Below are 10,285 nucleotides of genomic sequence, written 5' to 3' on the forward strand. Positions count from 1 at the left end.
TGTAGCTTTTCATGGTGGTTTTTAATAGATTTTATATATAAATTGATAATTTTTCATGCCTTCTAAATTATAAAAGCAAATCATCTGTTCTCTTAAGACATCATGTTCGGGGGGGGAGGGGGAGCGGGGAGGTTTGGTAGGGGGGGCAGGGGGAAGATGGGAAAGGATGGGAAGGGGAAACAGGAGGAGGCTACAATGCTTGATAAGAAATGTACTCATTATCTTGCCCATGTAATTGTAACCCCTCTGTACAGTATTTTCACAATAAAAAATTAATTTTTAAAAAAGACATCATGTTCATTTTAACACAAGTCATTCTTTTAAATAGTGCATCTATGTAAGTGGCTAATGACTACACTGTTATCTGCGATTGGTTTGTATAAACAAGATACCTGCTTTTATTCTAATGTCTGCAAATATAATTTTTTGAAAGTTTCTTGTCTTTGATTTGAAATATGTTGGTTCATTATGTGCTTAATACTTTATCGAGCAAGCTTATACATATGGTGTATTGCATTGATTGTAGTTTTGTATTTTCCGTCTTTAATTTGTATATACTCTGTGTGTGTGTGTGTGTGTGTGTGTGTGTGTGTGTGTGTGTGTGTGTGTGTGTGTGTGTGTGTGTGTGTGTGTGTGTGTGTGTGTGTGTGTGTGTGTTTGCGCGCTCACGCGCGTAACTAGCCCATCTTCTCACAGGTTATTTGGAGGTGAAGTTCCTTAAGGACTTTTCTGCCTGAGGTTTGTGAAATTCAAACCTCAGTCCTCCAGATTAGAGCCTCCTAGTAGGTACAAGTAAAAAAAGACGTGCAGGGACTAAGATACACACTTTTGTATGATAAGGGCAAACCAAAGCAGGACACAAGGTTTTAATGTGACTCCCTATCAAGCCCACATTATTTATTATGTTTCCTCTCATACGTTGTTTAAGAATCTCACAAATTACTCAATGTCTAAGCAGAAAGATTAAGAATGTAAGGGGTGGGCTGTGAAGGTGGCTCAGTGGTACAGTACTTGCCTCACATGCCTGAGGCCCTGGGTTCAATTCCTCAACAACACATAAGCAGAAAAAAGCTGGAAGTGGCGCTGTGGCTCAAGTGGTAGAGCACTAGCCTTGAGCTGAACAGCTCAGGTACAGCGCCCAGGCACAAAGTTCAGACCCCATGACTGACCGAAAAAAGAAAAAAAAATTGATAAGGGGTGCCAGGCACCTGTGGCTCATGTCTATAATCCTAGCTACTCAGGAGTCTGGGATCTGAGGACTGCGGTTCAAAGCCACCTCAGACAGGGAAGTCCAGGAGACTTTATCTCCAATTAACCACCAGAAAACGAAGTGGTGCTGTGGCTCAAGTGGTAGAGTGCTCTCCTTGAGCAGATGAGCTCAGCCCTCACCCAGGCCCAGAGTTCAGACCCCAGGACCAGCAAAAAGAATATAAGGGGTGCCTTATTTTAAGTGTCAGATCAGTCTTTGGTAAGTATGGGCTAATATAATGGGAAATTAAATATTCAATTCCATTAAAAAAAAAGTTGCCATTCAGCAAAGTAGTATATGAATACAATGAATATTGTATTTCCCTATTCCTCCCAACCCAACCTGCTCTTTTGTTTTGGCCTTGCTAGGGACTGAACCCAGAGTCACTAAACTGCATTCTTTACTAAGCTTCATTCCATCAACTTCAAGAATCAATAATCCATTCCTCCTAGAGTCTGTGCTGGAGAGCAAAATCCTCAGGTCCTCAATTTTCTCATATCCCTCTCTCTAGCACAGAGAAGAGGAATCTACTGAGATGTCCTTTCCACTGTCCCCTTAGACTTTTCCCTTTCCATTTGGTAACTTATATTGAAGAAAAGTTATAAATACAACAAGAAACTGAAAATCCTATTTTTAAATGTGTATATATGTTGACTGGCATCATATGTGATAAAAGGGGATGGTCATGGAAAGGAAAAAGGGAAGAAAGTATCTTTTTAAGGTGTGGCCAAATGCAAGCTCATTGGTGTACAGGGGTGGGTGGTCCATGAGCTGGGGACAAAGCAAACTTGAATGTTACCTGCATTATTTCATATATTCTTTAAGTATAGTCGTACAAATCCATGTATTCTTGTTTTCACCAAAATGGGACAAAATGTTAATGACTATTGTTTCTAGGTGTTGAGGGCAGAGATTTTATTATGCTTTGTGTTTTCTCCATTCTTCTCCAGGAAGATAGCCCTGGAACCTACAAATGTGTTTACTGCCTGAGTCACTGGGGCTTCCCCCAAACTCCAGACTACCACTTGGGCTGAGCACACATTCACTCTTTGTGAGTGACTGATATTGCTTCTTTGAGAGGCATGGATGGTTTCCAGGTGAGCTCTGGGCCCCGTTTCCTATCTGCTTCCATGGGTATGAGCAAGTGAGGAAACCAAAAAATGACCATGAGTCACCAGGCACACCTCCAAGAAGTGGTGGGAAGTATAGCTCTTGGCAGAAGAGATCCTCACCTAAGCAGTGCAGTACATGCCTGAGATTTCCCAGAAAGCATGAAAAATATTGGGTGGAGAGTTTCACTCTCCTTCAGCAATAAACAGAAATAATCCTCTTAATTAAGGGTGAACTAATGAAGAGGCACAGTGTCACACTAGCTTATCTCTTTTCCCTTACCAAACCAAAACAGAAAGAAAATTACCACCCTCCTCCTTGCTGGCACTTTGCAAATGTGCCATACCTTATGTCATTTGAAACAATTTTATCTTTAATAATGTACTGGGGGCATAGCACAATGGTAGAATGCTATTGTAGCATATGTGGGCTCTGGAATCTATCTCCAAGTGTGTCTCTGTTTCTGTCTGTTCCTGAATCCCCCCCCTCTCTCTCTCTCTCTCTTATCCCTGTCTGTCTCTGTCTCTCACATACACAGGCACACATGGGCACAAAAAAAAATCAAATACTGGTCTTTATTTTTTTTCATAGAGTATTTTATGGAGTAAAAGTTTTAAACAGCAGCCAGCCAGCATTCAGGAGGCTGCGACAAAAGGATTATGAGCTTGAGGCCAGCCTAGTTTACAGAGTAAGACCCTATCTCAAAAGGAAGAAAGGAAAGGAGGAGAGAGAGAGAGATAGAGAGAGAAGAAAACAAACTTCTGAACCAGTAGCACTGACCAAAGGCACTGAAGGTAACTTTAGATTATAGGAAACGGTATCCCTCATTGCATTGATGTATTCATGTGCCCCTGGTCTGATTAGAATACATTTACTTAGAAGTCTACTTTCTATGCTCTGCCTCTGCTTTGTGCTAGCACCCTCAGGTTTATTTCCAAGCTTTCAATGTTAACATGCAATAAGTGTTTAGCAAAGAACTAACTTAGTAGTTTTCAAAGAGTAGCCCAATATGCTAGCTAATTTTTATTGTCAACTTGACTGGATCAAGAGGCCAGGTGTGTTGTCTCATGCCTCTAACCCCAGCTACTCAGGAAGCTGAAATCAGGAGGGTTGCAGTTCAAGATCAGACAGACCCAAAAAAAAAAAAAAGGAAGTTATTGAGATTCCATCTCCCCCAACAATCTGGGCATCTATAATCCCAACTATTAGAATTACACAAATAAGTAGGTACGAGGATCTCAATCTGAGACCAGCCTCAAGCAAAAATAGGAGATCCTAACCCCTAAAAATTACTATAGCAAAAGAAAAGCTGGAGGTATTTCTCACATGGTAGAACACCTGTCTAGCAAGTGCAAGGTTCCAAGTTCAAATCATGGTACTTCAGGAGATAAATAAATAAACACCTAGATGGAGTCTAGTTGGAAAAAGTCAATGGGGCATGTCCTTAAGGGCCATATCTTCCCTGTCCTCCTCCTGTATTTGCCTCTTCTTCCTGTCCTCACATAATGCAGAGCCTCCTCCCCTATATGATGTCACCACTGTCATGTTCTACTGAACTGCATGGGGCCAACCAACCATGGTCTGAGTCCTCAGAGGCCAGGAGACAAAATAAAGCCTTCCTCCATTCAGTTATTTCTGCCAAGTATTTTATCACAGCAACAAGAAAGCAAGCTAAGTAATAATAAAATCTTACACTCTATAGTGTTTTTTGTTTTTTTTTAAAGAAAAAGACAAGTATATACATCCAACATTCCTGGGTGTTGGGGAACGTTCAGAGGCTCAGCAAAACATGATGAGAAATGTAAGACAAAACTTATCTTTTACTCCCAGTATTTCAAGTATGGGAAATACCAATAGATAGATATAATCCATATGCCAGGAGATAGGGGAACATTTGTTCTACCAAGAGCCATTTGGATATTTATAACATCATCTAAGGGTCTAGATTTATTGAATCGTACTTTGAACAAATCCTAGGAACCATTGACTTTTCAATCCACCTGTGGTTGCCTTGACAAAGTCAGACCAACTGATTTCACTGGCCTTGTACAGACTGCTTCGAACATTTCCCACTCCTGATTGCAAGCCAGGGCTTGGTGGGTCTTTAAATCTGAAAACTGTGAGGGGGTCCCAAGACTAAAAAAATGGGGATTGTTACCGGCCATTTGATTGGGCAAAGCTCAAATTCAGGCTTCTTTAATAAATTTTATTATCCTTATACAAAAGCAAAGATTTTGTTGTTGCTCTTTATAATTCTGATATAGGGAAGAAGGGATGTGTGTTTGTGTGTGTGTGTGTGTGTGTGTGTATGTGTATGTGTGTGTGTGTGTGAGGGAGAGAGAGAGAGAGAGAGAGAGAAAGAGATGAGAGAGATTAGAGATTATCTAGACCCCCTGGATATAGAAGAAATGAAAAGAGAACATATTTTAATTTCATAATCTGTCCAACTCCAGTGATTTTCTTCTCCACTTTCCCCTAGGTCTTAGATTATCTCTTAGACTTCTGTCTCAAATTTTGAATTCCCATACTCTAATTTGACTCCTAAACATTTTCAGTTTCTGCTATTTGCACACCTTCATTCCCATCACATATGTTCTTGAATTTCACAGCCATTTCCAGCTTCATTGTCCCTCCATTTTCATCTTGTCTGTCATTTCTCTTTCTTTGTTTTCTGCTGGCCCAACCACAAGGCTGATCACTGAGCTTCTCTAAGCACAAGCCGCAGCTCACACATATCTACTAGCTAGCTAGGTAGCTATATATCTTTCACACATCTTCTCATATATTTTAATCATCTTTAGTTACATATACCTAATGAGTTGTAAATTCAGTGTAAATAGTTGCTATGCTGCATTTGTAAAAGTATCTATGCATATTCAGTACAAACAATTTTTCTTCAACCATTTTTAAGCTGCATTTGGTTGAATCCATAGATGTGAAAATCATGGGTAAAAAGAGCTGACATGAACATATATTTGTTTATATGTGTGTATGTGATATGCATATAGACTTTACTTTTACAGTCCTTTTAGGTTTACATCCAGGAAGTTATTGAGATTTTCATATACCTCCTGCCTTCAAATATACACAACTGGTGATCAATATCCCCTCCTTTGGGTAGTACATTTGTTCCAACTGATGAGTTTGTCCATCTATTGCTCCAAATCTCACATTAAAGATTCTGATTGTTATCCTTCCAGTGAGGAGGAGCACTGAGATTATGAGGGGAGGCGCTGTCTTCTTCCTGCGTTTGAGAGTTCGATGACTCTGAATGGACGGCTAATTAACAGGTAGCAGTGAGACTGAAAGCAGGCAACTGAGGAAGAGTTGAGATGACATGAGGTTGGCCTGGACCAGGTAGCAGAAAATTTATGAGGAAACCTGAATACATTACAGGGACAGACTTAGGGATTAGACAATAGATTTAAAATGATACAACAGACTCCTGGTATAATAAGAATGGTACCATTATAATGCCTTGCAGTTTTAATTGAACAACTAAAAACAAAGAGAGATGAACTATCATATCACTCGTCCTTTATAAGCCATTAAAATGTGGATAGGAAGTAGAGTAAAGGAATTCTAATCCAGAGGAGCACAGGTGCCGCTTAGTGAGTGAAGATCAAAGGTGATTACCTTCCCCAGGGCAGCTGCTGAGTTATGTGTGGGCAGGTGAGAACTGGCCGTGACTCAGACTGGAAGACTCTTCTGATGAAATCAGTGGAGCTTCCCACACCCGTGTTCAGGCTGTGACACCAATTAGGATCTGGAGGAGGTTTACAGCAAAGCACCTTCTCTCTGCCCACTGATTCTCCCTCAGGAGGTGTGGGCTGAGCAGTAGCCCAAAAGTGGAGGCCACGAGGCAAATCAGAGCAGAGGCACCTGGTGTGCTGATTCCCAGGTCCTGTGAGAAGGAGAGAGGCCTTCAGGGTACATGGCACTGGGATTAGCTAGGAGATGTCCAATGCCAGGAAGAAACTGCAACTCTTAGGAAAATACTAATGAAAATGCAGACAAAATAAGTGGGGGAAAAAAAAACCAGAATACTTACAGAAAAAAACAGAAATAACGAAAATTAACCAAAATTATACCTTAGAATGGAAAAATAAGATATCTGTAGTTATAAATTCATTGGATAAGTTTTAAATGAGACAAAACATACAACCAGAAAGTATTTTTCAACTAAACAGTAATGAAAATATGGCTCATCAAATATCTGGGGTTTGCATAAGAAGATATTTAGTGGGTAGAAACTCCAGGTTTGGTCATGTTTGAGAAGTTAGCAAAGTTAGCTCCTGTGGTCTGTGTAGTCCTGAATGGATGACTGTGTCATCCACCCTAATAAGGAATTCAGAGTCAAAGAGGAAGGGCCATGAAGAAGGTGATAAGGTAGGGAAGATTGAAGTGCCTTTGAGGTACCCAGACAGATAGTCTCATTCCTCAGATTACGATTTTCTTATCTTTGCACCAAACTGAAACCTACTCATCTAGTCTTTTATTTTCTCATCAGCAGCATTTCCAGATGGCTACTCTTACCTTAGGCTGGTGAAATATTCCTATACTGTGCCCAGGAGAATTCTTGTCTGGACTTAAATACAATAGCTCCTGAGAATTATTTTAGCTATTTAATTCATCCAGGCAGGATAACACAGGTATGATGCTCCTGGGTATTATTGATCGATAGCCAGGAGAAGAGAGCTAGAATAATCAGCTCTCATCTGTATAAAAGTCCCAACAGGAGCTAAAAGATAATGGGAATCTATGATTGTAAAGATATCTCCATGGATGGGTGGATCAAGATGGAATATATACACAATGGAATTTTAGTCATTCATGAGAAAGATCGAAATTGTACCATTAAAATGGAAAGATCTGGAAAAAATTATATTAAATGAAATAAGTCAGGCCCAGAGAAATAAAGGATGCATGTTTTCCTTTATATGAAGAAGGTAGATTTAGTGTATAAACTTATAAGTAAATATGTTGAGTGGTATGTAAGCATATACAAATGTATTAATTAAAATACAGAAGATTCAGGGGAGAATTCAAAATAGGGTAATTCCTTAGAGTTACACCAAAGTTTACAATTAAAGTTTACAATTAAAGTTTAACAACAACAACAACAAAACACCAGGAAGCTATTTGAAAATGGTGTGGTGGAGTCAAGAGGAAAAGCGTAGAGGAATGAAGAGGAGAAGAAGGGGAGAATGCCTGCCCCAGTCTGTTTCCTGACGATTGCCAATAGCATTTTTGAGAAACTACAGCTATACTGCAGTCGATCTGAACAATGGTTTCTAGTTTAGCATGCACCTGTTCTTCCTTCCTTGTTGCTACTCAAAACATGCTTCTGACTATAAGCTCCTCTTTACTTGTTTACCACTTTATTCCATCTCTTGGCACCTTCTGCTTTGGACCCCTGCTCTTAAACACCAGATTGTCCCAAAATATATCACACTTCTAAAGGACTGTGTCTCAACACCACCATTCATTTAAGATCACAAACATGTAAAGAAGAGAAAGTAGCTATGGATCATGCAAGTGACCAACTTTCTTATTCTTCCGTAATGATTACAAAGATTTAGGTATTTTCTGCAACAATGATGCCACAGAACAAGTAGCCTTACAGACGGCACATGACTCACCAAAGACTTAGGTATGTTTCTGAGGACTGTTTTCCTCGAAAGAAAATCTAAGTTGTTTTTCCACATTTATGTTGGATGCACAGATCTCTTAGAAGAATTTTATGAAAAATATCAACTCAGGATTTATATTTATTCACCTCACTTAGTAAGTTTAAATAAATTAGCTCATTTAATAGTAGTTAGAGTAGTAAAGTCTTTCTCTGTCAAAGCACATTCCTTTCAGAAAACTCATAACAAGCCAGAGCATCTTTGAACATCCTATAAATGCTGGGTACTAGCATTTATAATGAGTACCAGCAAGCTCCTCTTCTTCACCCTGGGTACAGGTCTATCTTTGTGTAGATAAACACTATCCTCTATCAATTTGTTCATTAACTAAAGAGCCCTTTCTCTAATTGGCTGCACTGAAGGGAATGTCTGTGAATAATTCAGGTCCAGTTGCCCTCCAGCCCTGTTTGTTTGGGAATTGCATCAGAGAACCAACTTGGCCAAGGGAGGGCAAGACTCATAAATTACTGCCTTTCAACCCCTTCACTGCCCCTACACACTACTAAAGAATTATTTGGAAAATATTTGTGTCCTGATGCATTCTTCTGGTAAGCCTATTTCTGGAGAAGAAAAACAGATCTGCGATGGCTGATTGCTTGGCTCTATCTAGTCTTTTCCATTTCAAAGAGGCCATGGAAAGCAGGTATTATGGAACATTCTAACAAGGTTATAAAAAATGTCTGTGACCATTCTGTATTTTTCTAAACGTTCTCCTTAGGTTTAATTTACATATACAAACACTCAGATGTTAAATTTTCAGGTCAACAAATGTTGACAACTCTATGCAGTTACAAAACTATTCCACAAGATATAGAACCTTCCTGTCAGCAAAGAATATCCATTCGTCCATTGCAGGTAATTTCCGAATCATGCACTTACCCTAGAGAAACAACTGCTGCTTGCTTTCTGTGTCCATAAATTAATGTTCTTTGGTTTCTTTTCTTGTTCTTTGGCTTACATGGAACTATATAATGTGAAGGGGTTTTTTCCAATAGCTTCTTTCATTCAACATAAAACTTTGAAATAGATCCATGTTTGTTGCAAACAATAATAGTTTGTCTCCCATTTATTATTAAGTTGTATATTTTGTGTAAGTCTCCTATAATTGATACAGTTGCTTTTCCACTTACAGATTCATTTTTTGCTTGCTTCTAGTTTAGGGTTAAGTTTCAACTTTAAAAGAAGATTTAGACTATTTCATGGAAAGGACTTCATGTGAACTTTTGGAAGCAGCAGGAAGTTTTGTCAATATTGGGTTTGGGACAAATGGATTTAGCTCTAACCTTTTGAGCTATAACCCCAACACTTTTTGCCTTAATTAATTTTTCTATTTAATGAGGTTATGCACTATGTGGCACTTGTCTGTGTAGGCATTCACCTCAACTGTTATTTATTGCCCATTAGAATACTAAGGAATATTTGAACTAAGCTGTGATTATACTGGGAAGCATTTGAAATTTGACTCAGCATCAGTTGGTCACCACAGTTTCTATTGCTTCTGAAACCACACTTGGGCTGTGAATGCTAATCCAATGTTCAACACCAGAAACTTGGTCTTGTACATTTTATAGAATAGTCAGTTGAAAAATTCTAAGGGTAGCTTATTGAGTTGTATATCAGTAGAGATGTATAAATAAATGGTAGAAGAAAAATCAATATTACTCTTTTGGAAATAAGAGCATGATTCTAAGATACCCAATGTTCTAAGATACCCAATTAGATAGATAATAGAAAACAAATAGTTTTATATACTTAGTGGAATGAAATAAGCTACATTCAAAGCTCAACATTGTCTCTTTTTATGGAAAATGGAGACAGGAAGTGAAAGGTGATAGGAGATAGCATAGAGACTTAGGCATGGAAAAACTTACCCTTGTTAAGCAGAATTAAATAAGCTGGCATGTCATTTTGTGCTATTTCAACAGAACCCTACAGGCTGAACAACTTCTAATGAACAGAAATTGATTGGTGCATGGCTCTGAAGGCCAGGGAAGCCCCACATCAAAGAGCTGCATCTGGGAAGGAACTTGGCCTTCTTAATGCCTCATCCTGTCATCTAAGGGCACAGAGAGGGCAGAAGAGAGACAAAGGAGGCAAAACTCATTTTTTTTAATTTTTATTTTATTGTAAAGATGCTGTACAGAGGGGTTATAGTTACATGAGTAAGGTCATGAGTACATTTCTTGTTTGTTTCTCTCCTACTATCCCTTCCTGCCCCTACCTCCCCCACTCCTTT

This window comes from Dipodomys spectabilis, unplaced genomic scaffold, assembly GCF_019054845.1.
Source record: "Dipodomys spectabilis isolate Male_0828 unplaced genomic scaffold, ASM1905484v1 ptg000147l, whole genome shotgun sequence".
Lineage (NCBI taxonomy): Eukaryota > Metazoa > Chordata > Mammalia > Rodentia > Heteromyidae > Dipodomys > Dipodomys spectabilis.